Source organism: Triturus cristatus, chromosome 4_1, assembly GCF_964204655.1.
Source record: "Triturus cristatus chromosome 4_1, aTriCri1.1, whole genome shotgun sequence".
Classification (NCBI taxonomy): Eukaryota; Metazoa; Chordata; class Amphibia; order Caudata; family Salamandridae; genus Triturus; species Triturus cristatus.
The window spans coordinates 413,045,301-413,070,849 of record NC_140585.1 but is presented as its reverse complement, the minus strand read 5'-3'; the positions used below and the strand labels follow the sequence as shown (position 1 = coordinate 413,070,849).

At 43.3% G+C, this 25,549-nt stretch overlaps 1 protein-coding gene across 1 annotated transcript in view; it reads right to left on the bottom strand.

Moving 5' to 3' along the window:
- LGR5 (leucine rich repeat containing G protein-coupled receptor 5) overlaps positions 1–25,549 on the bottom strand; it is an 829,784-nt gene that overhangs the window by 801,066 nt on the left and 3,169 nt on the right. The gene's annotated exons all lie outside the window — the stretch shown is intronic.

Below are 25,549 nucleotides of genomic sequence, written 5' to 3'. Positions count from 1 at the left end.
CTTTGGCAGCAGACAAAACAGTGGGTCCCTCCAAATGGTGCACATTTTTTGGGATTGAGCTTGACTCAGTTGCAGGAATGTCCAGACTCCCAGAGGTGAAAGTAAGAGAGTTCAAGGACGACATTAGAAACTTGCACAGTAGGGAGAAGGCAACCCTCTGAGAGTTACAACAGCTTATTGGTAAGCTCAACTTTCTGGCCAGAATGATCCCTGCCGGTCGGGTCTTTGCCAGACGTCTAACTCAGTTAACTGCTGGACTCACGCACAAACACCATCATGTTAGGTTGGGCGCAGGGGTCAAGCACGATCTCATCATTTGGGACACATTTTGAGCGGAATTTAACGGCTGGTTAATTTGGAGAGAGGGTTGGGTGACGGCCAGGCAGAGCGCCTTGTTCATAGATGTTTCAGGCAGCACAGGTTTTGGGGCAATTCTAGGGGACAAGTGGTGCGCAGGGCTATGGCCGGACAGCTGGCATAATCAGGGCACCACCAGCAACATCAAATTTCTAGAGCTGTTCCCCATCATAGTTGCCCTGGAGGCCTGGAAGAAAAAATTGAGAGACATGAAGCTGACGCTCTGGTCTGATATCAAAGAAGTAGTGCAGGCAATTAACAGAGCGACAGCCAGGTGCCCGGACACATTATTAGGCTAATGCGTCGCCTGGTTCAATTACAGTTGAAGGAAACATAGAGCTTCAAGCACGCCATGTACCTGGGGTGGAGAATAAAGTTGCATATGCCCTCTCCCGTGCACAAATGAGCAGATTTAGGGAGCTGGCACCAGGGGCGGAGAGGGACAGTACTCCCTTCCCAGAGGACTTATGGTCTCTGGAGAAACTGACTTGTCGATACTAGTGGACCAAGCTCTTTCCCACGATGCGGCCAAGCGCTACAAGAAATATGCAGGGGCAGTGACCCGAATAGGAAATATCCAGACGCTGGGCGATGCGGGCGAGACCAGGAGGGCTGTGGAGCAATTCATTCAATGGGACTAGGTTCTGGGCCCAGATCCATCTGTCAGCAGTAGCATACTTCTCCAAGTTAATCACAGGACAGGATCCCACGCCTCCTATTACATCAAAACGTCAATGAAGGGTTGGAAGAGCTCGGAAAGGGCAAAAGCGGACAACCGTCGGCCCATAGATTTCAATTGATTGGATTTACTCATGGATACACTGGGGGAAATAGCAAAAGACACACATGAGCTGAATGTGTTCAAAGCAGCCTTTGCGACCACATTATTTGGGGCATTTGCGTTTAGCGAGTAATGGCTCCGGCTAGGACAGGCCCCGCAGAGCACTGCCTACAGGCAGCCGGCATTAGGCCCAGAGTGGCTGAGTTGGAACTGAAACTGAGAAGGTCAAAAACTGACCAGGCTGTCAAAGGTGTGGTAAGAAGGCTGTGGTGCATCAGGTACCCCAAATACTGTGCAGTGTGCTGCCTACTAACCTACATGGCATCACGGCTGGTGGGGGAAGGCCCCCTGTTCAAGCATAAAGATGGTAACCTCTTACGTAAATTTCAATTCTCAGCAGCGATACGCCGGCCCTGGGCAGGGTGGGCTTCCGCCAGCGTCCTTTGGTTCTCATTCATTTAGGATTGGGGCGGCAACCACAGTAGCCCAGCATGGGATGTCCGAGACAGGGATCAAGGCCATCTTTAGATGGCGGTCCAAGGCATACAGGACCTACGTGAGACCCCACCTGCTGTAAATAAACACGGCAGCGCATATGAGTAAATGGTCGCCTGACATTCTCCTAAACACTCGGATTATTGACTCGAAAGCCACTTTGGCTCCACTGCATGTGTACATGCACACATAGTGCAAATATTCAGTAAAGCGTCCATCCCCTGAAGAGCAATTGCGGTACAGTGAGGAGCTGGAGCAGCTGGTACACAAGACAGGAGCACTACAATGCATATGTGGAAGCATATGTACTCGCGCATGCATCAATGAATGCCAGCCTCGCGCACTTGATAAACCAGCATAGCGCTGCATTAACTCTACCTAGCGCGATTTTCTATTGCAATGAAGTCGCTTTAGGGGAAGCCCAGAATGAATCAAAATAGTACCTAATAAGTTCAAAACCAGGGGAGAGGCAGGGAGTCAATGGCACAACAAATTGGCCCCCTGTCCCACTCCATACACAGCAATGCCATTATGTTTAAATATGGTCTACATCTTACAACTCGGGAATCCTCAAGATTTTGTGCTGCATTGTACGGATCATGCTGCTCCTGGCAGAAGGGGCATAATGCCTTACTGCTTTGTTTTCAGCTGTGATTGTACTGCAGCAGTTGAATCTTACAGTGCTATGGGGATGGGGGAGGCTAGTGAATTTGCACAGTAGCAGGGGTGTGTTTTTTCTTGGGCAATGGGTAATAATAACAATGCACTTAAATGTGAATGTGTTGGGGTTCCCAGGTCAGTCAGTGAATACTGGGCCCAAAATGTGACAATTGAATTTTTTTTTACATTTGCAGTCATGGTGCCACCTTAGTAGCAAACCGGACATTGGTTTGCAGTTATACTATAACTGATAAAATGAATTCTTAGAATATGGAATCACATTCTCGAATTTCTTGGTTTCCTCTTGTGTATTTTTTAAAATAGTTACATGTGTGATGTTAGTTACCTTATCATCATTTATGGAGCTCCAAGTGCTGAACATAAGCTCTTTACCCCTTTTTCATTAATAAAATGATCTCTAGCTCTACATGCAAAGGTCTACCAAGCATGAGCTCCAAGTAAAAGTATATGTTTTTGGATGCATGTAGTAATGTCTGAAGAGGTGGCCCTTTGACTCCATTCGGAATTGCAGAATTGTTGGAGCTGTTTTGATGTTAATGTCTATATTGGCCTAAATAAATCCACCAGCGAATTGTCATGTTTTCCATTCAAATGTTATGTTATATGGTTTATGTTACGTTATGCGTAGTCTGCAGTCAGTGTGATCTTAATGAGAAAAAAAAACATTTTAACAACCTCTGGCACAGCCAGTATACACGAGTAGCATTTCGATGTTTTGTTGTTCTGCCCATTTAGTCTGGCAAGATTTTTTTGCTTTTGATCACCCAGATTTTGGACCTTTACTGTGGGTGAGTCTCACTACTTCAGTCTTACTCACTGTAATTTCATGTCGATTGGACTAAGCGTGTTTACCACTAGTGTCCGTCTTTTAAGAAATGGCTGCTGCATGGTAGCTAGGATAAAGGACACTAGGCTGGTTACATGTGAACACATCTGCACATGTGTGCGCGCACATGTGCAGACTGCATCTGAAAGACTATCGCTGTGCACAATCTAGTAGTTGCACGCAGGTAACCTGCCTGTAGCAACTTTAAACTGAAAATGTGACCAGTCAAAATACCTCATTTTGACAGGCCTAAACCTTTCTTTTAAAAATTAATGTAAACCCTAAGTAGGCCATAATACCCATAAAGGCCTGGAGATGGTACTTTTTTCTTTTTTATTGAAAAACTTTATCGTAGTTTTACAAAACAATCGCTCTACTCATTGTTGATTTACTTACAGCCTGATCAACCACAACAATATATTCCCAAATCCAGTCCATCACATAGTCCGCCGCCCCCCCCCCCCACACACACACATTGGTTTATACCTTGGCCCCTTTCTAGCCCTCCAGTCCATGATGGTCCCACCATTTCTTCCAAACTTTATCATATTTATGGGGAGAGCCCATTGCTTCATAAACCGATTCTTCTAACTTACCACACCAGTCCATACCTCTCGTTCATACCTCTACCAAGGGGGCAGTCCATTACCAGTCTCTTTTGGCTATTACTGTGCCCAGGCCCACTAGCGTTCTGTCTCCCCTGCGCCAACCCACATCATCCATTAGACCCAGGACCGTAGTTTGTGGATGCGTTTCAATCGGAGACCCTTCAACAGCGGAGAGAAAATTTAAAATAGTCATCTAATAAGCATGTATCTTTGGACATTTCCATATCACATGAAAGAAATCCCCCACAGGATCTTGCCACCTGTAACAGGCTGGGGATTTGCGAAAGCCCGCTCTCCACATGAAATGGGGTGTCAGGTACGCTTGGTGTAGCTACTTGAACTGTAGCAGGCAGAGTTTAGCGGATGTCGCCACGACTCAGGGGTCATGGATGTGTCTCTCCAGTCCACTTTATCGAAAGCTCCAAACCAGCCCTCTAATTTTTCTTTCAGAGAGTCCAATGATACAGGTGAGTGCACCACTAGTGACCTATAGATTGGGGCTACCCCAGCCTTACTCAAGTGGCCCATGAGTAGTTTTCTTTTTAAGGGGCTATATTCAGAAATACCTTCTAACTCCTTGTGGTAAATGGAGATGGCATGACGAAATTGTAGGTAGCGAAAGTGGAATTCAGTCTTAAGATCCTGAAAGGACTATATATTGCCCAGGAAGATAGTATTAAAAAATAGGACATGTAAAAGTTAATGTTGAAATCGTCCTTACAGTGAAATATTCCCAAAAGCTATTTTCGCTGTAGCAAGGATGGCTGCTTCCATAGGGAAATACTGGGCTACATAGCTACATTTAATAAACGCTAAAGTCAGATTGGTACAGCTAGAGAAATATTTTAAGAATTCATTTTTATACTTATTCAAAATCCAATCTAATGGTAAGATTGAATTGAATTTTGTCTTTTAGGCAGAACATACTTTTAAAAAGTTACCATTTACCTGCCTAAAGTCTGGAAGCATTCAACTGGCGCCTGGCAGTCAGATGATTTCCTTGTGGTATGATGTGGATTGCTTCCAGAATGAGCACAAACGGGTTTGGGTGTACGGAACTGTTGGCATTAGGGAAGTGCTGGCCTTCCCTTAACAAGTTGGCGTGGGGGCTATACCCAAGGATTAGTTACACTTCAAAGGGGCCTACCCTATCACAAGCAGATTAACCCACCACCAGGCCTGCACTCTTCCTTTCCCTCGCTACCTAGTTTATCTCAAAACTCAGTGGGAGGAGGAGCTGCTCCAGAACTGGTTTGAAGTGACCACAAGGGAGGGGTTTGCCCATATTCCTGGCCACACCTCTGGGTGGGCACAGGAGCTCTGACAATGGGATTTACCACCTGTAGTAGGACACTACCCCGCGGGTCATGGTCAGTTTGCCCCTTCACCAAAGCTACGAAAGAGATAACGTTCACCAATGGGGTCAAATGTAATCTCAAAAATCACACCAATTGTAACACTACCAATTGCATCTATGCACTGATGTGCCCGTGCAGACTCCTGTATGTAGGGATGACAACGAGACTGGTGAAAACCTGGATTACAGAATACAGGAGCAACTTCAGGTGCCACAAAACTAATACTATGATGACTACACATTTTGAGCACCTTAAACATTCACCTGATTCCCTCTGCTGGGTCGTGCTCGAAGCACACCCTGGCATGAACAAGAATACGCTGTTCCGTATAGAACAAAGATGGCTACTGAGGTTATCCTCAGACAAAGAGGGATTGAATGAGGACATCCCATGGAGCTTGTTGAAATGAGTACACTAGTATTGTGCTTTCCCCCATTCTGAGACTCACTATGAGCGGGAAATACTCAATTGTGCAGGAATTAATCTACCTGATCCATTGGAGCTATGACACTCAGAAAATTCCCACACCTATAGTAACTGCCCTCCAGGGATATACAACCGGGAGTGGGGTACACCACTAGATGTAATCTCGTGTGACCAGTGGAAATTGCCTCCCCTCTGTTCAACCTGACACAATATGACGTTATTTATCTATTAAACTGGCTTTTTAGTGAGATTTATAACATCTGAACTATTGAGCAATATGCCCATATCTCCACACATTCGAACATAATGCCGATGTGCTATTACCATAGTGTGACTTTTTCACACACGATTATGTCATTTGTTTACTAATATACAATGAGCAACAACAACCCTGATTAATTGGATTTCGAACTTGTCCCGGATCCAATTTTTTTAAGTAATACCTTGCCTGCAGCATTTACTCGATCTGCTCCATATGGTGAGCATAGACTAACACATGTGGCGGAAATTCCAACACAACATGGCGCCCGTGGGTCCCGGGTTGACACTCTAGCGTCTCTTCCTCACATTGGTACCGGAAGTCCTGCCCCTACTACTGACCGACCAGAGGTATATCAGTTGTTTACGGATGGGAACCGATACCTTCGGGGATCGAGTGAGGGGTAGGTTGACCGCAGACGGACGGATTCCAATACGTGAGTAACCGACGTGCGGGTAAGAGATCTGGGGTGCGGGAACCTTGCTTGACGCCTCCGATGATACCACACAAACTTGCCGCGATGTTTTGAGTACACGCTCGATTTTGCCAGCCGGTATTTTTCCGCTCAAACTCCGACCTGGCTTGGGTCTGTAGACGGCCCCCTGGGCTACCTTTACCGGTGCAGACAGCAGGGGAATGAGAGGATGCGACAATAATTTGCCTCCTGGCTGACGGGCACGCTTTTAAACAGCACCAGCTCCTTGTGTTAAATGCCTGAATCTGCTAGCTGGTGGCGATCCCGGTGGTGGACCGCGCACCATTGTTCTACTTAACATCCCAGCGTGGATGTCGAGTGGATCCTGGGGGCGGACTGCTCGGACACCGGCGTGGATCGTCACACCATTAACAGCCAGGGAACACAATGTCTCTAATTAAAGGTTCAGTGTTGTTGCAAGGGGACCTACACCTACCGGGTCCCATGTTGGTGTTTTTTAACCATTGACCAGTAACTGCCTGTAGGCAACTTTAACCTGCATACTGACTTTCTATTCCCCCCCCTTTTTTAGCGTCCTCATCCATTAGGACACTGCACCTTACAGTGTCCACACCTGCCGGTACACGTTGTTAAATATTGCTGACCCGAACTGGGTACGTTTTATTGCGTGCTCTACGCACAATGTGTTTTTTGACTGCTACTTTTATTTAAGAATTTTTAAATCGCCTTACGCATGGTCACAGACACTTGAGTGTGAAGCATGCATTTTGTGCACATTTGAATTGCAGTGCTACACCACCAAGGTTGAATTGTAGACTATTGAATCATGGTTGATTTGTAGACTATCGATGAAGTACTCACTAACCATTATGATCCTTCTTTTTACAGGTAATGTTGCAGATCTCTAGGTACCACTTTTTAGGGTGCTCTATAGGTGGTCACTAATTGCGTCACTAAACAGCCCACCACCAAAAAGTGTAGACAAATCACGCATCGGTCCTGAAGAATTGCTGTCTACTTGACACTAGGCAAGAAACATCTTGGCCTGATTTCTAGCGCAAATCCCTGCAACCTTAGAGCAGGTGTGCGCACCTCATTGTTTTAAATCAGGGTAGTGACCACATTCATTAAATTTGTTTTGGAAGGACCACTAACTCCTGTTTTAGTCATACACATTTTCACACTTACACATCTACACTCACTAGGTCCCTCACACGCACTGCACCCAATAGCTAAGAAAAAAGATCTCCGCCAAGAAGGCCCCATCACTGGCGTCGATCGGGTATTGCAGCGCCGACCCGATAAGGAACAGACCCAGTGATGAAGCAAGACACCTAGCTGGATGGGTGTGTGAGGGTCTTTTTCTGAAAGGAGAAAAGATTTTCTCCGGCTCTAGAAAGCATTCCAGTGCTCCTCATACACACATTGACCTGTAATACACAGTAGGAACAGCATACCACCTTGCTATGCTCTATAAGTTATCCCACCATTCTATGTATTGTAACAGAAGTGTAAAGTGGATTCTTTCAGGCTTTGCCTTATCAAAAACAATACAATGGCTGAAAACAAATAACGTTAGTAATATAAGGGACGCATTTAAACATCACTTTAAAAAAAAAAAAGGCATATGCATGTAAGCTGAATCTGGACAATTTCACACAAGTTAAGTCATAAAGGGGGCTGATTAAAATGGTGTTTCATTTTCCAATTCCCATAGATGAGTTTTGCCAAGAGATAGCCGAAAAACTATTGCATGGAATGACACCATGTCTGTGTTGATTTTTCTATGAAAGAGAGGAAAGGATCATGCATATTGTTCTACTTCCATGAAGGGAGAACAGATCCCCACAAACGTTTTTCTGGTTGCTAATACAGGAGGTCAAAACAGTTGTTAGCTGCACTAGTCCTCTGCCACCAAAACAAACATTGGGTAGAGGAGAATCAGGGCGGTTGACAAGCGCCTTGGTCAAAGAACTAGACATGGTGTGGAAAGCTTGAGGGATGACATCCATAATTTCATTACAGGAGTGAGGGGATTAGGTTGCATGGGTTTTGGGTTTCCTTGCCAGTAAAAACCTGAGGTAAGAAGTGAAAACCACATTACTGCTGCAAAAGGCTACCCAAGATGAAGAAAGAAAAGGATGAAGGAGAAAATACAGCACAGAAAGAACTAAAAACGACTGCTTGCTTATCAGATCTATCTCCCTCTAAGGAAGCCAGTGAGCAACAATACATCAGTTTCAAATTCCCATCATTTGCTGGAGACAAGCATTGGCAATTTCAATAGGCCTCACCTAAGAGAGAACTTTTGCGTTTGTCACTGTTTTTGCCATTTTGCACTGCTGTACAACATGGCAAAAAAAAAACAGACAAAGTTCATAAGTGAGACATTTTGCCAATGCTGGTTTATATGTGCTTTGTATTGCAGGTGTTGTAGTCTCTTCTTTAAATTGGGACATGTAAAACTGCAACTTTCAGTATGCCAGAAAAAACGAGACTAGTGAACTACTCACACCTATCATGAAATGGAACTGACACTACCAAAAAAGCAGCTTTTACTGACACACGGGGCTACTGCACCATCAGAGAGAAACTATACATTTTTACTTTGTAACAAATGTCGCTGAGCTGTTCCGCATTACCACTTCTTGTGTCCTGAAGGTTGGAAAGTTGCTTTTTGCTGGAAATGTGTTTTCAAGGGAGCCACAGAAGAAAGATGTGACATCGTGCTCCAAACTCTGTCTGAAGTCCATGGCCTGCCATGAAAAATGGCAATAATAAACCCTGCATTCTTCCCAATAGCAAATTATTTGGGCTGTTTTTCGTGGCACTAAACACAAACATAGCCGTTTCTTGTCCAAGCATGAGCTTAAATGCCGCTTTGTAGGAAGATTGCACGTAAACAGAAGCAAGAAGAAGAAAGTAAACGCCTACCATAAAACTTTTCATTCAGCATTGGAAAAACAATTTAATTGGATGGGGGAGCGGGTGGAGGGGTGGAGCACGAGGGAGGGCAGTCAGAAAGGGAAAGGTAGCAGAAAGTTGGGGCAAAGAACCACATGAGCTTGGGTGTGGGACACGAATGTATGTCGTCATCCCGCAGTCTTTTTCCCCGCAGGGAATCACAACGCGGTTGGTACAACGACCGCGTTGTGATTCCGCATACCATTACTCCGCAAGTCGGAACAACGACTTGCGGAAGTGGGGGGGGGGGCGCTGGATGTTGGAATAGTGTAATTTACTATTCCAACTCCAGTCTGTGCGGACACTAGGGAAGGTGTTGGATTTTAAATCCAACACCTCCCCCCCCCCCCTCCGCAAGTCGTTGTTCCAACTTGCGGAGTAATGGTATGCGGAATCACAACGCGGTCGTTGTAACAACCACTTTGTGATTCCCTGCAGGGGAAAAGTTTCGTGGTAAACGTTGTTTACCATGGGACACAAGTAGACACATGAGAGAAACAAGCAACACACACAACCGGAGGGAAGGCAGAAAGAAGCAACATGGGAGAAAGAAAATAGTACCGCATTTATAGAGCAAGCAGGGAAAGGACAATGAATGAATCTGTACTTGGTCAATTCTCCAAACACAAGAAGAGCAAGTAAAAGTGGCATACACTGTCTAATGAGGAGGCAGAAAATAAGAGTGACAATGAAGCCAACAAATGGAAAGCAATGTGTAGACTCCAGCATCTTTTAGTAAACAAAAGGTCTTGCAAGTGAGAACGCATGCGTTAGTGCATGCACTGTCTCAGGTGCGACTTAAAAGGGGAAACAGGCAGCGTGTGCTGACAGAGAAGGGGTTCCTTTCATCACACATGCATACATGCAAGGAACTAATTGATTAAGTTATGTATTAACAGCTATAGAAGTACTTTCCAGCCGTACCAGTAGGTACGGGCAATACACACAGAATAATAACAGGAAAATGTCCCACGTGCGTCCTCTCCAGTGCCTAGCCAAATGTTCCTTTCCTAGACTTCAATGCAAAACTTGGTGGAAAAAGCTGCACAAGCAAGAAAATTGTCAATTAAGGCATATTGCCACCCACTGGATATTTCAGCTAGTGAATTAAAAACATCATCCACTCAGAGGGCCTTAACACATTCTAACCAAGTCTCACACCAGGCAAATCCAATTATTCTCGCTTAGGTATCCCATGGCTCGCAAATTAATAGCTTTTACCTAGTTCATGGCTTCACCCTGCATTAGTTTTGAAAATATGAAAGTAACAACAAGCACATTGCAGAAAAAGCTCTCTATGACTTATGCTGTAGTTATTTTGTAAATTAGAAATGTTATTTACCCTTTTGAACATTGTATTTCTTTGTAGATGCCAATCTATATTTAGATCACAATTTTCTGAAAGTTACCCTTTTTTTCAGCAGGGCAGTAAGAATTTAGAACTTCAGACATTTTATAGCTATTTGCAGGTCTTATGTTTCTAATCTTAAAGTGCCTTCATCTAGTGAGACACTCATCATCATCATTATATCACTTTATTTCGGCCACCAGGGCCATAAAAGTACAGACATATCAAAATACATATAATTAATAAAACATACTTTAAAAATCCACCAATAAGAGAGATCAAACGATAAAACTACATGCAAGATTACAGATTTTAGGTATAAAAGTAAAAATACGTTTATTTGTGATTAAGTTCATTAACTGTCTGATAGATGTAAAAATGTACACAATTTCCTATAGTAAAAGAAGGTACCATTATATCAGGGGATTAACAAAACAATAAAAACGTATAAAGTGACAATACACTTAAATAGAATCAGGTATTAGGGTGACAAAGAGCTTTACTAGGGAGTACTCACACGGCACCCAGGAATTTAGAGATGGAAATGACTATCACTGGACAGGGATCCGATATGAGAATGCGATGGGCATCCTGATGGGCACGTACTCCTAGTACCCTGCATGCAGGTACACGCCAAGTACGATGAGGGAAAATATAACCTGGACACACAAACAAGACATGGGAAATACTCTCTTTTGGGAAGTTACAACTAGGGCAACAAATATCTCCCCTGCCAACTCACCCAGAAGTGAACACTCTGAGGGATAGAGTGCTTATTCAATACTGAAAATATAATTTACTGTGTAATGGAACAGACACAAGATCCCAGAATGACTCAAACCCACGTGTAGGCTTAATATCAATAAAATCACTGGTCGATTTGAAGCTAGTTGCTCTCTGAGATTCCTCAGCCACCACCTGTGACCAATATTTATTTTTCAAAAGGGGCTTAGATGGAAAGGCAGTTGAAGCTGGGTGATCTCACAAATCGTGCTGCCCTAACGAGTACAGTACTAACTTCATATTTGAGAGCCAAAGAATGTTATTAAATTGGTCAGCCTTCATAAAATCCTTTAAGCTTTCCATATAGTGGGCAAGCTCTACAGTGGTCCTTAGATGTCTCTAATACAATGAGGCCGTAAACTGATTTTATCCGACTCCCCTTTGAGTCCCAAATCACTAAACAATGGATATAATGGGGTGCTACATGGGAGGGAAGCAAGATTCCTCAGGAATTTATTAGCGGTTCTACTAAGGTCATCGTGTTTAGAAAAGACCCATAGTTCAGCCCCACATAGAGCTGAACCCAAAGCCTTAGCCTCATAGATCTAAAGTGCCAGTGAAATGAGTTTAGAGTAGGACAAGAAAATGCCTCAAGTATCGTGCCCAAAATCTGTTTAAGTTTAGTAGTTGCCTTATTGATATGATGGTGCCAGGACATGCCCTCTGCGAATGTGACCCCTAAAAAAGGAAATGAATCGACCCTCTCATGGGGAGCTCCCCCCAAGCGTAGGATGCCCTTAAAGGATTTGTGTTGGTTAAAGAACATCACCTTAGTTTTAGAAATGTTGAACTCCAAGCCACGTGCGGCACAGAACTTATTGAAATGAGTCAGAAGTTTCTGAAGCCCACACGGAGTCTTGGAGATCAACAAGGTGCCATCCGCGAAGAGAAGAATTGGCATTTTAATAAATGCCAGAGATGGGGCATCCGCTTCCACTTGTGATAAAAAGTGAACAGTGTCATTGATAATAAGTAAAAACAAAGTGGGAGCCAGGACACAGCCCTGGCGAACACCTTTATAAACAGGTACCCTTTCCGTCAACTGGGCCTGATCCCCCAGCGGATGTGTGTGTAATTGTCCTTGTGCAAGCAAATTAAAAGCCATAAAATATGAGGGGGCATTGCCAAGTCAGCCAGGGCACTCCAAAGGCCAGGTCGAGGTATCAAATCAAAAGCCGATTTTAAGTCGACGAAGGCGACATAAAGGCTGCCCATACCAATTATAACGGTTCCCCAGTAAATCAACACAAAGCCGAAAACCTGGACATTGGTAGAGACCCTACGATGGAAGCCTGCTTGAAATGTACTGAGAATGTCACTTCCCACCTACCAGTCTTGAATTTTGTTAAGAAAAGAATAACCAAAACTTTTTGGGATGCAGTCTACAAGACTTATTGGCCTATAATTCAAAGGTATGGAGCGGTCACCTTTTTTGTGTATAGGTAATACTATAGTTCCTTTCCACGAATCAGGGGGGGCTGCCCCTGCTGCAATGTTATTGGCCAGAACTAAAATATAGCTCAACCAGGCCTCTATGTCAGTGAGACACTCATATAATAAGCATGTAACTTATACACTGTTCAGCAAGGTTTTTCCTTGTGTGTAGTAGTGCTTCAGCCCCAATATGAAAACAGAATAAACTCAAAGCTGAAATGCAGGACACAAGTTTTACAATATGACTAGTTAGGTCATTTTCCAAAAAGCGGAAGTTTGGGTTTCTATTTGGCAAAGGGCAACACTGTGTACTGTTAGGAAAATTACTATATTCTGAGAAGTGAAGAAAACTTGCCACGGACAATATTGAAAAATGTGTTCCTTATGTTCCCATGTGTAGGGAGGTCCATCTACAATGGTGAGCACCTAAAGCTTTTCACTACCTGGACACCTCATGTCTCAATTCCACTGGAGACTAATGCTTGTTTTCAAGCCTAGTCCCCATGCGTCTCCCGAAACGGACACAGCTTCACCCCCTTTTGCAGTGCACACAGCGATTCTTACTTCAAGGTTGAAGGTGGGGAGAACAAAGGAGGGGCTTTTTCTGTGTTGGTATTAGCAAAAAGTCAGCTGAGTAGAGGCGCCTACCCAGAAGCCACTATCCCTGACTACTGAAATGTCAGAATATAAGAGAAGTGCTTGTAGGTTACCTTAGGAAAAGTGTGTTATGCATAATTTGGCCCGGCAGTGCAACACCATTCCTCTGCTGCAGAAGCTAAGCCATGTTTTCACTTGGAATCCTACAAAATAAGGCATTAACACCACCAGCAAGGCCAGCTTCATTATAAACAAACAGTAGCAGTGCCAATAGGTGTGGCCTGTAATAGAAAGTGCCTCCTCAGTCACTAGTTTAGACACTCAACAACTAAAACATACACTCTGTAATTCATCTCTTTACTCATTCATCAATATATCCACCTATGACTCATGAGGCATTCACCCACTGATCCCTCTAAAATAAAACACATCAACTAAACAAGCATATGCCAGGAAAATCAACAAATAAAAAGGTAGAAAAACAATGTTACTGCCTAAAAATGTCAGGCTTATGCTTGCTTAAAAAAATAAGTAAAGCATTTGTTCAAAAATAAATGAATAGCCATAGCATCAAGCTACTATTTTAGAATGGTATTGACCATAGCTTATCCCCGTTTCAAAGTCGCTGCCATGTTTAGAAGTGCCCAGTCAGCCAAATGGTAAAACAATGATAGACTAAGGACAATGACATTTCAAGATGGATGAACTGTTTACAAGCAGTGGACTTGGGGAATGAGGCTTACCATAGATCAATGGGAAGTACGCAGTCAGGCAGCATTTGGTGTTTTTTTGTTTGTTTTTGAGTATTGCTGGATGCTCAAAAACAAAAAAAGAGTAGGAAGCAAAGGAAAGGGGCTCTATAAATGGCAAGAAAGGGAAACTAAAGGACTGGCTCAGCAGCCATTCCACTGAAGCGTGCTTAATTTCAGTCAAATGCGCACATGTGCCCAGGTGAAATGCCATCACTAGCAGGGCTAAAGTTGCCTGACCCATTACTTCATACTATTTGCCATCCCATGCAGAAGCAGAATGTGAATGACACTTAAAAATAACATTGCTTCTTAAGTTGTCATGTCAGAGTTTAAAAGTACTTTAGTACACACACAGATAACTACTATTCATTAAATGATTAATTACAATATGATCAAAATAGGATATGATCAGAAATACGGTTGGTAAAACAATATACAACCCTTCCTACGAGGGCCTGAAAAGGTTGTATGACAATACAGTGCATGACTTTACCATGCAATGCCTACAACGCATGCCTTTACCACGTATAGTATGTACCTTTACCACACATGCCTCTACAAAGCAAGGTAGGTATATGAAAAGGGATAGATAGATAGATAGATAGATAGATAGATAGATAGATAGATAGATAGATAGATAGATAGATAGATAGATAGATAGATAGATAGATAGATAGATAGATAGATAGATAGATAGATAGATAGATAGATAGATAGATAGATAGAGTTAGTAATCGTAACCCCCTCCCTTTTTTTATTATTTTACATTTACATTTTTTCTTTGTTGGTGCAGGCGACTCAACCGCCTCCTTTTTTTAAATTGTTTTTATTTCAACTTTTTTTTCACCTTAACGCTCTATATCCTTACCCAACCCAAAACCCTAAAAACACCCTTACCACCCAATACCCCTGCCCACTTCAAACCCTAAAAATACAGTTTACCACCCTATACCTCTACCCATCACTAAACCCTAAAAATACTGTTTCCACCCTATACCTCTACCCAGCCCTAAACCCTAACAATACCCTTACCTCACTATACTCCTACCCACCCCAAAACCTCTATAACACCCTTACCCCCTAAATCCTTAAATACACTTGCCTTGTATGGTAAAGGTATACACGTGGTAAAGGCATTGTGTTGTAAAGTCTATGCGTGGGAAATGAAGCGTGGTAAGGCATTGCGTGGTAATGCCTGTGTTGTAAGGGCTATTTCCCACCTGAAAAGGATTATCACGCTACAAAACTTCTACCCCCAGAGTTTGTCAGAAGGGGTAAGAAACACCTTACCATTGCCGACTATGGTAATCCATAATAATCCATATAATGAAATTTCACCTCTATCAGTCTCATAAACTCTATTAAATCCGGCGCCCCCTCAGACCCTTGTCCACCACTGGCCATCAATCTGGCGGCCAGCAAGGTGGCCGGTCCCCTCAAGGATCTATAAATAATGCATTTAGTTCGGGGAAATACCCAACTATTTGGAAAAGAGCTTCCATTCTCCCTCTGGTGAAAAAACCTTCCCTGGATCCTAAGCAGATGGAAAGCTACAGACCCATCTCCTGTCGTCCGTTTCCGGCCAAGGTTTTAGAGAAGACAATGAATGAAGAAATTCTAACTTTTCTGGACACCAATCAGTTGCTTGATTCCTCTCAATTCGGTTTCAGAGCAAACCATTCTACTGAATCAGCACTGATGGCTGCATCTGAGGAAATAAAAGGAGTAGTGGACAAGGGCGGCAGAGCTGCATTAATCCTATTGGATCTCTCTGCCGCCTTCGATACGGTTCACCATGTACTTCTTATTAAACGACTACATTCACTCGGTTTTAGGAACACTGCATTAACATTGCTGACCTTGTTTCTTGACGGTATGCAACAGTGGGTAGAGATGGGAGTTGAAAGGTCTAGATCTTTCTCCCTTCCCTATGGGGTACCTCAGGGCTCTATTAGAGGGCATTACAATGCCTTCTATTTAGGTACCGCCAAACACTTGATAAAAAACTCTATTTAGGTACCTTGAAAGACTTGATAAAAAAACTACAGTCCCCACAGAACGCAGTAGCAAGAACGCTACTGAAGGCCCCCAAGTTCAAACCAATCTCTCATTTAATGTATGGCCTTCACTTGTTGCCAGTGGACAAAAGGATCACCTTAAAGGCTCTATGTGTAAACCACAAGGCCTTATACAGAGCAGGGCCATCTTTTTTTCAGGATCGCTTCCCCGGTACATTCCCAGCAGGAGTCTCAGATCGAGCTCCACACGAATGGTCATGATCCCAAGAATTACCATAGCAAAATGGGGCAGAAGAACGCTTACATACTGTGGTGGGAAGCTATGGAAATACCTGCCTTTTGCTCTTTGCTCACAACCCATCTTGCAGAAATTCAGGAAACAGTTGAAGACCTGGTTATTTCTACAATAAGTCACTGCGCGATGCCAATGGTATCCCTTCAGGCTGCTGGCCGTCTTAGTTTGTGATGCGTCTAGCGCTAAGACACCTTTGGGTATTGCACGCTTTATATAAATATTTCATTTAATTTCATTTCTATCGCCAGGCTTTTCTAGAGTGTTTTAACAATCCACCCTTAAAGGCCTATTGACTTTAACATATGCTTTCCACAATAAACACCTCAGGCATCCTGCTTTGTTCATAACTTTTCATAATAAACAGATTAGACTAACGGCATCGGACATAACATTTCCCAATGAATCAATCAAGCCTATAGGCTTGATCATTGGCTTGTCATCATAACTAACTCCCGCCTGATATATTTAACATAATCTGTGCAACATAAACACACTTTCAGTGGAAGCATACAACTTCTGCCCTATCAAAACATGTAGGGTGGAAGATCAACCGAGGAGGAGCCAAAGATCTTCGCCCGGTAGTGCATATCAAAGCTCTTTTCCTGTTGATCTCAGAAGTTCATGAGACCTAAAAGGTGGCATGTGTCTGAAACCTGGTTGCAGGTGCAAAATTAGAAAAAGCGGTTGGAGTTTGATGCATTTTGACACTGGAGGAAAGCAGGGCTAACAAGGGGGCACTTGCAGTAAGCCTAATGCATGTTGGCATACGGACTGTGGAGGTTAGCTCAGTGCACGCGTGCTACCCTGGAGCCAGGCTCCAGCTGTCAGAATAATTGTCCTCCATGCTACACACAAAAAAACCCCAGCCTTGGTGATGGCTGACACCAGCTCTCCTGTACCATTGCCGTATGTATGTATGTATTGCCTCGATGGTGCTCGATTTGAAAGCAAAATGCAATCCGCATTTGAAGACTTAGTTAGCCATATACGAATAGAGGCAATGTATGCACAACAATTGCCATACATTTTACTGTTGTGAATATATTATAGATAGGGTATGGCATATTTACACAAACTGCTGATACAATTTTCAAGGACGTATACAGGATAGCATAAGTAAGAAAAGACGATCGATGGATAACCACTATTAAATAGGGCATGAGTGGCGATGACAGCAAAGCGCAGTTTAACTTACCCGTTCTCAGAAAAAAAACTTAGGGGCGATCACCCTCTACCCAAATAGGGAACTCTGGGCATCTTCAAGTATTATCATCAGAATGAATATTGCTATTATAGCATTGTGTGCGAACGGTAAGATGGTGCACGCGGGGTGAGGTGCACATCTGTGCCCGGGCGGCGGCTTGTGCGGAGCTGGCAACTCAGCCCGAGCGGCGTTAGATCTCCGTGAAGTTAAACGTGAACATTTGCTCGACTGAACGCATCCAAGGCTCTGTACCACAAGGGACATAAAATGATACCGCAGGCTGCACACGCGGGGCCGCCCCCTTCTTTGAAGTATAATTGCTTCATGTTTGTTTTAGGCTGTGCGCTTTATGACCTACGACTTTTTATAGAAATTACATAAGCGCAAGATCAAAGATCTATTAACTATAGATGGATGAATAAAAAAAACGCCGGACGACTACAAAGGAGGCCGGGATTTGAAATATTTTCTTTGTAGCATATCCGTTTAATCTACTGCGAGAATAAAATCCTATTAAGAATCTTGGTGCAGAAGCCAGATCTGCCGCCTTGTGATGATGAAGGTCAGAGCGGAGGCATGTCATATATTTCAAACATTCGTTGGGTTTAAACGGCTACCGAGACCCTCGGAAGCAAATTGACGAAAGAAGGGGCACAGCTACGAGCGTGCTGGGAGAGCAACAACCATTGACAAACCCAATAGGTTTAGATTTAGCTTTTATAAAGAGTATGCACACACAGACAAAACACAGAGCACACAGTCTAACACAACAACGGAAGCACATTTTAAGAAATACAACTGACATACTAGCATCCCCACCACCAACTATAGAGGCATCCGTGCCCAGAGGTCTACAAGTATACAGCGGCAAGAGTCCCATGATGATGCACTTGAGCGCAGCACCGTGTGGTGTGCTTCATGGGAGCATTGGGTAATGACTGGGCATGGTGCATCAGGAGGTCACGGGGTATAGTGCCTGAGGAGAGTACTGGGTGTTGTGCATCAGAGGAGCACTGAGAGCTGCTCAGTTTATGGGCACAGGTGTGTGTGTTTTAAGAGGCACAAGGTGAGGAGCATCGGTGAGCATAAGGTAACGTACAACAGGGATGCTTGGTGATGTGCATAATAAAGCACATTAGTGATGTGTACTAATTGGGCTAACAGCGATGTGAGTGCAATGTAAAAAAAATTCCATGTCAAACATGAGCAGCTGATCCAATATTGGCTTTTTAATATATATATATATAGGCCTGTTACAAAATCATTGTTGTAATACACTTTCCATAAATTAATCAAATCAAATGCATGATAAGTTAAAAATACAGACACATAAGAGTCAACTCATCCACCTAAGTTAAATAAGTACATCGCCTCACCCTAGCATTTTCCGGTGGAAAAAACATAAAAGACCCCCATGCATAGCAATAAATGTATCACTATGATTAAGCTGCATATGCGTAAAATGCAAAACTAGTAGAAATACACAACCAAACCCCCAGATGAAACCAATATATGACTGACAGAAAATCTCTTGCACAAGCAACGAAATAGCACGGGAAATCTTGAGCTTAGATAATGCAGGTGTGGTCAAGTCGTTGCGTTTGGAATACTTGAGATTTTTTTTAAGGTCCCAATTCTTTGTGCATAAAGCTTTTCCCTTAGCTTCACTTGCTTCATTTTGTTCACTCACAAATCATGAGGGAACTTCAGAAGACTTCCACTTTTGCCAGATTAGGGATTTGGCCACCTGTGTGGCAATTGACAGAAACTGTTTCTGTCGTAGGGTGATGTGATTCTGAGAAGCTGGCAGACCGGATAGTGCATCAAGGGGTCAGGGGTCACACAAACTTTTAGCCTTGCACTAATTGACTGGAATATCTTTATCCAGAGTGGGACAGGGGAAACATAGATTAAGTAATTTGTTTTGTTCACACCTAAAGCACGCTGCTGAACTAGTGGGATACATTTTTGAATGCTGTTGCAACGTCTCAAGACAACACCACAACTGAATAGTTTGGAGTGGTTCACTGGGAATCGGATTATGGGACGTTTTATGCCGATTTGCCCTACTCCATGGTCATAACTGATGAGGGTATACAGTTTTTAGCAATTTGCAATCTGTTTACTCACTAAGCACTTTAATTTTACAAGTCTAAAAGAGTGTATTAATTTGGCTAATTTGCATCAGCCATATTTACGCACAAACCTCTTTTAATTAAGCAAGTCTTAACATGTATATTGACTTGATTTGGCTAATATTTACTGGTCATGTTTACATTTTTAACGCACTGGCACTTTAAAATTCGGAAGAATTTCCTGCAGCTAACAATGCCGAGCTAGGATCATGACTCGGGCATGGTCTTCTTCCCATGCCGTATTATCAGTGAACTCTTTGTTAACGAACTGCACTTTATGGTGCATCTGCACATGGGACAAAAAATCAAAAGATGGATGGATTTTATGTGGTTTTACTGTAATGTTTTAATTTTAATTGTGAGTTTTAGTTAACTGAACAATAAACGTATTTACTTACTTTCTCAGAATGCGTAAAAACATGTAATAAAGCATCCTTTTAGAATAAAAGGCCATTCTTTCATAATTTGCGTGCTGAATGGCTCCGTGGGCCATTTGGTTATATCAGCCCCAAGTGCGCTGATCTATCTTGCAACCTGTTGAGGCTTTGATCTAAGACAAAACAGCTGTGACAACAGATTCGAATAATTGCTGATGTAGGATGTGGTACCAGTTGCCAATTCATGTCAAACCACTGATAAAGTAGACTTGACTGATACTGGCCGCAAGGGAATTAGTTGTTGGCTAGTTATTCCTTATATAGTGCCTGAACTGGAGGTAAGAAAAAGCTCAACCGGAGAGGATCACAGCATTTCCAGCTATCAGCTGTTACCAGGATTTCATTGTCCCAGTCAACATGAAGTCACTAAATCTAAAGAAGCCCACCTTTTCCCAACCCCTTATAGCTCCTATCTCCACCTGTAAACCTACAGGGTGCATTCCCTTAAATACATACGGAGACGAGATTGGGGCAATTGATACTCTTCTTTAAGTATGGTGTACTTGAATTCCAGAATGTGAGGAAACTTATATCTGGTACGCCTTGAGAACTTGGAGATTTTTAGAAAGACGGGGAGACAAATATCAGCATCTCGAAGCGTTTGCTGGAGACAGAAACTAGCAGATTGCTTAATGCTGCTGCCCGGGTCATCCAATCAAGGAATGCTGCTTGATAGTATTTCCTAAAGTGTGGGAGCCCCCATCTTCAGTATTAAGCTGCAATGACATCAAATTAGTGCGAGTCTTCTTCCTCTGCCACAGAATGGGGTGAAATGCTTGATCTATTTCGTTGAAATAAGATTGATGCACTTTGGTCAGAACATTAGAAAAAATAAAAAGGAACAACGAAAGAATGGCCATTCGATTAATGCAATCCGCCCTATGCCGGGGGTTGCCACTGCAATAACGGGCCATGCACGTGATTGAAGGTGGCAACAGCATTTAATTTGTGTAAGTTGGCTAAACTATGCAAGACATTAATGCCTAGATACCTAATAGGGCGGATGGCAGATTAGTGTGGCATCATTTCCTCGGGTAAAATTGAGGGGGGGTATTAAACAGGAGGGCCTCCGTTATAGCATGATTTATGTTGTACCCTCCAATGTCTGTAAAAGTATGGATTTTGTCAAATGTTTTGGAGATATTCTGCTCCTCTGCGGTTATTTAGAGGATCATATTGTGTGCGAAGACCTTCATCTTAAGTGCGCCTTGCAGGAGGGCCTTAACCAGAGGATCTTGCCGGACAGCGGCTGCCAAGGGTTCAATGAAAAGGGCAAATAGAACTTGGGGCATAGGGCATCCCTGCTGTGTACCTCTTCTAATGGGGATGGATCACAAAAAGCACACTTTCTGAGTAAAGACATGTGGACGTGTTGTCAGGTCTCTGGAGATGGGAAATTTTATGGGTAAAATGTGAATGCAGATATAACTATTAACAAATGCCACTGCAGTATAATGTAATGAACTTGGTTGAAACACAGGTGTTCAAGCAATAACTTATTTTTAAACTGAAACAGCATATACCTTGTTTTTACATAACATTTGCTGCATCTTTTACATATTGAAACAGGTTGATGGATCAGCTCAGCTCGTGATTTGGGCCTTATAACTAAGTGTGATCCTTAGCTCTACTGCGGCTTGGCTCTCCCTATGAATTTTGTGACTTGCCGAACTCTACTTTTGACCAGAATTAAGCCACAGACACCAGCAGATTCTGTTTAAAGAATGTTGTGAAATAGCCAAATCCCACATCAAAAGCATATAATTGCTAGGACAATCAATTGCACACCCAGCAACTCCTCTTCCACACTGGTTGTCCCTTATTCTCAAATGTTCAAAGGATTTGTCATATGAAGGCCAGAAGTAGCATTCATGAAGCTAAAGCTAACAGGAGTTTGTGGTAGGTAGAGAGGGCAAAAGAGAGATAAAGAGAGCGGGAGACAAAGAGGGAGGGAGAAAAAGAAAGAAAGAAGTAGAGAGAGAGAGAGAGAGAGAGAGAAATAGAAGAAGGGGGAATGGCAGGTGATTTGTATTCACCAAAAATAGACACAAAAAAAGCAGCTGAATACTTGTCAACCTGTGACACCAACAGAGAGATGGAATGAATACCTGTGAACCTATTTATTTCTTTTCAATGCCTATAGACGAATAGGTCATGCCAATTAACAAGGCAAAAGTTGTAAGGAAAACAGTGTGGGAACTAATTGTCATATGCAAATCACGATGACATCACATGTAGTGACGTTACAAGAAGCGATGTCTGGCTTTTATAATTCTCACTTAAAAAGGTCAATGGTCTATTTTAAAAACGCAAAACAGCAAACATAAAATAATGTAAAAAGAACATTTTGGTTTTACTTTTTATAGCAATAAAAAAAGAGGAAGATAAGAGGAAAAAACTCAGAAGGGCTCATCCTCCTACTGATATGCACCATAAACAAAAGAGCCCTTCTACTTTGCATACACGACCAAGAAAACGCCTAGTTTTCTTATATAACTGTCACCCCCAGGGTTACCCCTTGGTGGTCTACTCTATCATTGGGTTCATCCCGTTCGGCTGTGGAACGGGGCGTGCTGCACCCTACGATTTCCGTGGCAAACACTTACAGATGTATTCTAAGTGATGGAAATAGGAGTGGGGTGGTAGTATGTGAAAAGTCAAAGTTAAAAATACATGCTTATTAGGTAACTGGAATTTTATTCTGGCCTCCAGGCGGCATGGTTAAAAAATGGGGGAAATAGAAAGTGTACATGATAATGTAGCTGCCTTTCTAGTGGTCTACATGTTTCAAGCCACACCCCATGGCTTTTCTTCAGGACCAAGGATCTAACTCCCTGATACCACTCCTTTTCTAGTGATGTATTGTTGCACACACTCTGCATGCTAATGATATAAAATACAGCACCTACTTGGTGTTATTGCTTGGTAATTTAAATAATGCAAAACTCTTGCATCATGGGCCCTCCAGTGGCAAGGGATGCTTGTAGTCACACGTATGCCAAAGTGTCACCTCAGTGCAGTGACCTATGTATGCCAGCCTGGGCCCGAATCTTCTTTTATATACATCATGTGTTTTTTTCTACTCACTTTGTAACTAAACTCAGAAATGGCTTAAAGTATAAATATTTTTAAACAGATAAGTGGAACTTGAAAATTACATTTTAAACTGCGTTTAGTGAATAAAAAGAATGTGCTGTGTTTGTTTCCTGGCAGTGTTCTTTATCCAGCCCCATAGCACAAAAATGTTTCCACATTTACAGTACATTAAGCAACAGAAGGGTTAATTTTGCCAAGTGCTCTGTTCCTCTCTTGGGCCGTTCCCACAAATAAAGGCATGCTGTTAGTAACATTGATATTTACAAACAGTCTTTGCAAATGCAAGAAACTGCAGTGCCAGGGCACAAGGTAACGCATCTCGTTCACAGGCCAAGGTGGAACAAAAAAATAGTGGGGTGACCCTATCGACCTACGTCCACCCCCGCCTTGTGCGGTGCTGATAAAGCAATATTGGATTTGAGTAATGTTTGATTAATTGAATTGAGAGAAAGTAAACAAGAGAGCCAGATGCACTATATATGGCAGAAGGAAAAATTAACAAGAGGCAGATGAGTCAAGGAGGAAGTAGCAAGGAAGAGAAACGAGAGAGAGCATTGTGGAAGAAAGTGGAATGGAAGGCAGAAAGAGAAAAGAGGGGGCATGGTAACAATCAGCAGTAAACTCGATAATAACCTGGCTTTCGTAACATTAACTGGTGCTTATTTTGTAAAAGTGGTGGGGCCTAAAGTGTTGACCAGAAGACCGCAGACAGCGCTACTGAATCTCGGGATGCCGACTCCCAAGGCTGCGCAGCCTTCTCCCACCTCACGCCTCTCTAATCTACCACCGCACACTCACCGCCTCTGTATCTCACTCTAGCAGGTTTCGATTTCTCCCTTTGTCGTGTTTTTCTCTTCTTTCTTTCCCTCCCTTGTGTGTCTTTCACTGTTTTGATGTTGGTCAGAGTCTAATGAGAAAAAATCATTTCTGGTCCAACAAAAATGACTGTGGTGTGCCCTACCTGCATCCACTGGCTGAAATTAATCACTGACAACAGCCTCTATACATTCAGGGTGTGAGGATTAAAGCATGAAACCTAGGGTATATAGATGAAACAAATGCTACACAGGGCAATAGCATATAATTATGCAGTAACGGAGACTTGTCCCAGCACAGCAGAGTGGAGCGCAGCTCACCTGGACCTCGAGGTCAAAGCCGTGCTGCACAGCTAGAAGGGCCGGGTACAGGATGTGTTGAACCTCGTGTCTAGCTCGGCTCGCCCTAGGGCTGGGCTTTGCTACATTTGCTCTCTGCTTTCCATGGTCGCCAGCGTCCTCCATGGTGTTCATTCTTCACATTGCAGAGCCACGTTTCTGTTGCTGCCAAGTTCCCACTTCTATTGACGGCGCCGCCTCTGGTCGGGGTTTAGTGTCAAATTCCCCATCACACAGTTGACTCTCTCCAGCCAGGTGGAACAGATTGCTTCTGAAATGCGAAATGACTCGGCGGCGCTGCTGTCAGGAGCACGGGAGCAGCCTGGGCTCTGCCGGGCCAGGGCCCTGACAGCTCTCCGCGCTGGGGGAGAGCAAAGATTACACAGTAGTGACTGTATTGATTATAACAAGTTTTTCCTCCAGGTTGTAGTAAACAAATCAAGAAGGGATAGGGGCCGCCTTCGAGGAGGGGTCGTGGCGCACGCTGATCGTCAGCATCCCTCAATCTTTTGTGATAGTACGAATTACGGCAGCGATGCTCCTGGACTAAACCCTGGCGGGCTTTTCATAACACCTCTTGATGACTTGTATGTGTTAATCGTAAACCGATGCTGGCGTGACGTAAATAGCCAGAGCGTGCAAGGTTCGAAGCTGTCAGTATAAAACACAGACCCTGTATATAACCGAGCACGGTAAATATCAGGTTTGGTTTTCCATTCAGATACAGAATCTCCTGGGTGCAAGTTTTTCATGCCAAGAGGCATCGAACCTACGAAAACTGCTCTAAAGTACACAGACCTCTTCGGAGCCCGGGGGACAACTCAACCCTCGTAAAGAGAGGGAGCAGAGCAGCAACTTCGTAAAAATGCACAAGTGGGAGATGGAGCACCCCCGCCATTGCCCCAGTGCTGACGGATATGAATGAATATAACAGATCACCCATCGTACGTTTCCCACGCATATTGCTTTACACACATTGGCAGGAAGGGTGGCACAAAGTCTCTTTCAGAGACACGTTGCGCACATGGAGAACATTCACTCATCCACCCACCCTCGCAAGCAGTGTGAAGTATCAATCAATTCACGCATGCGACATATGATGATG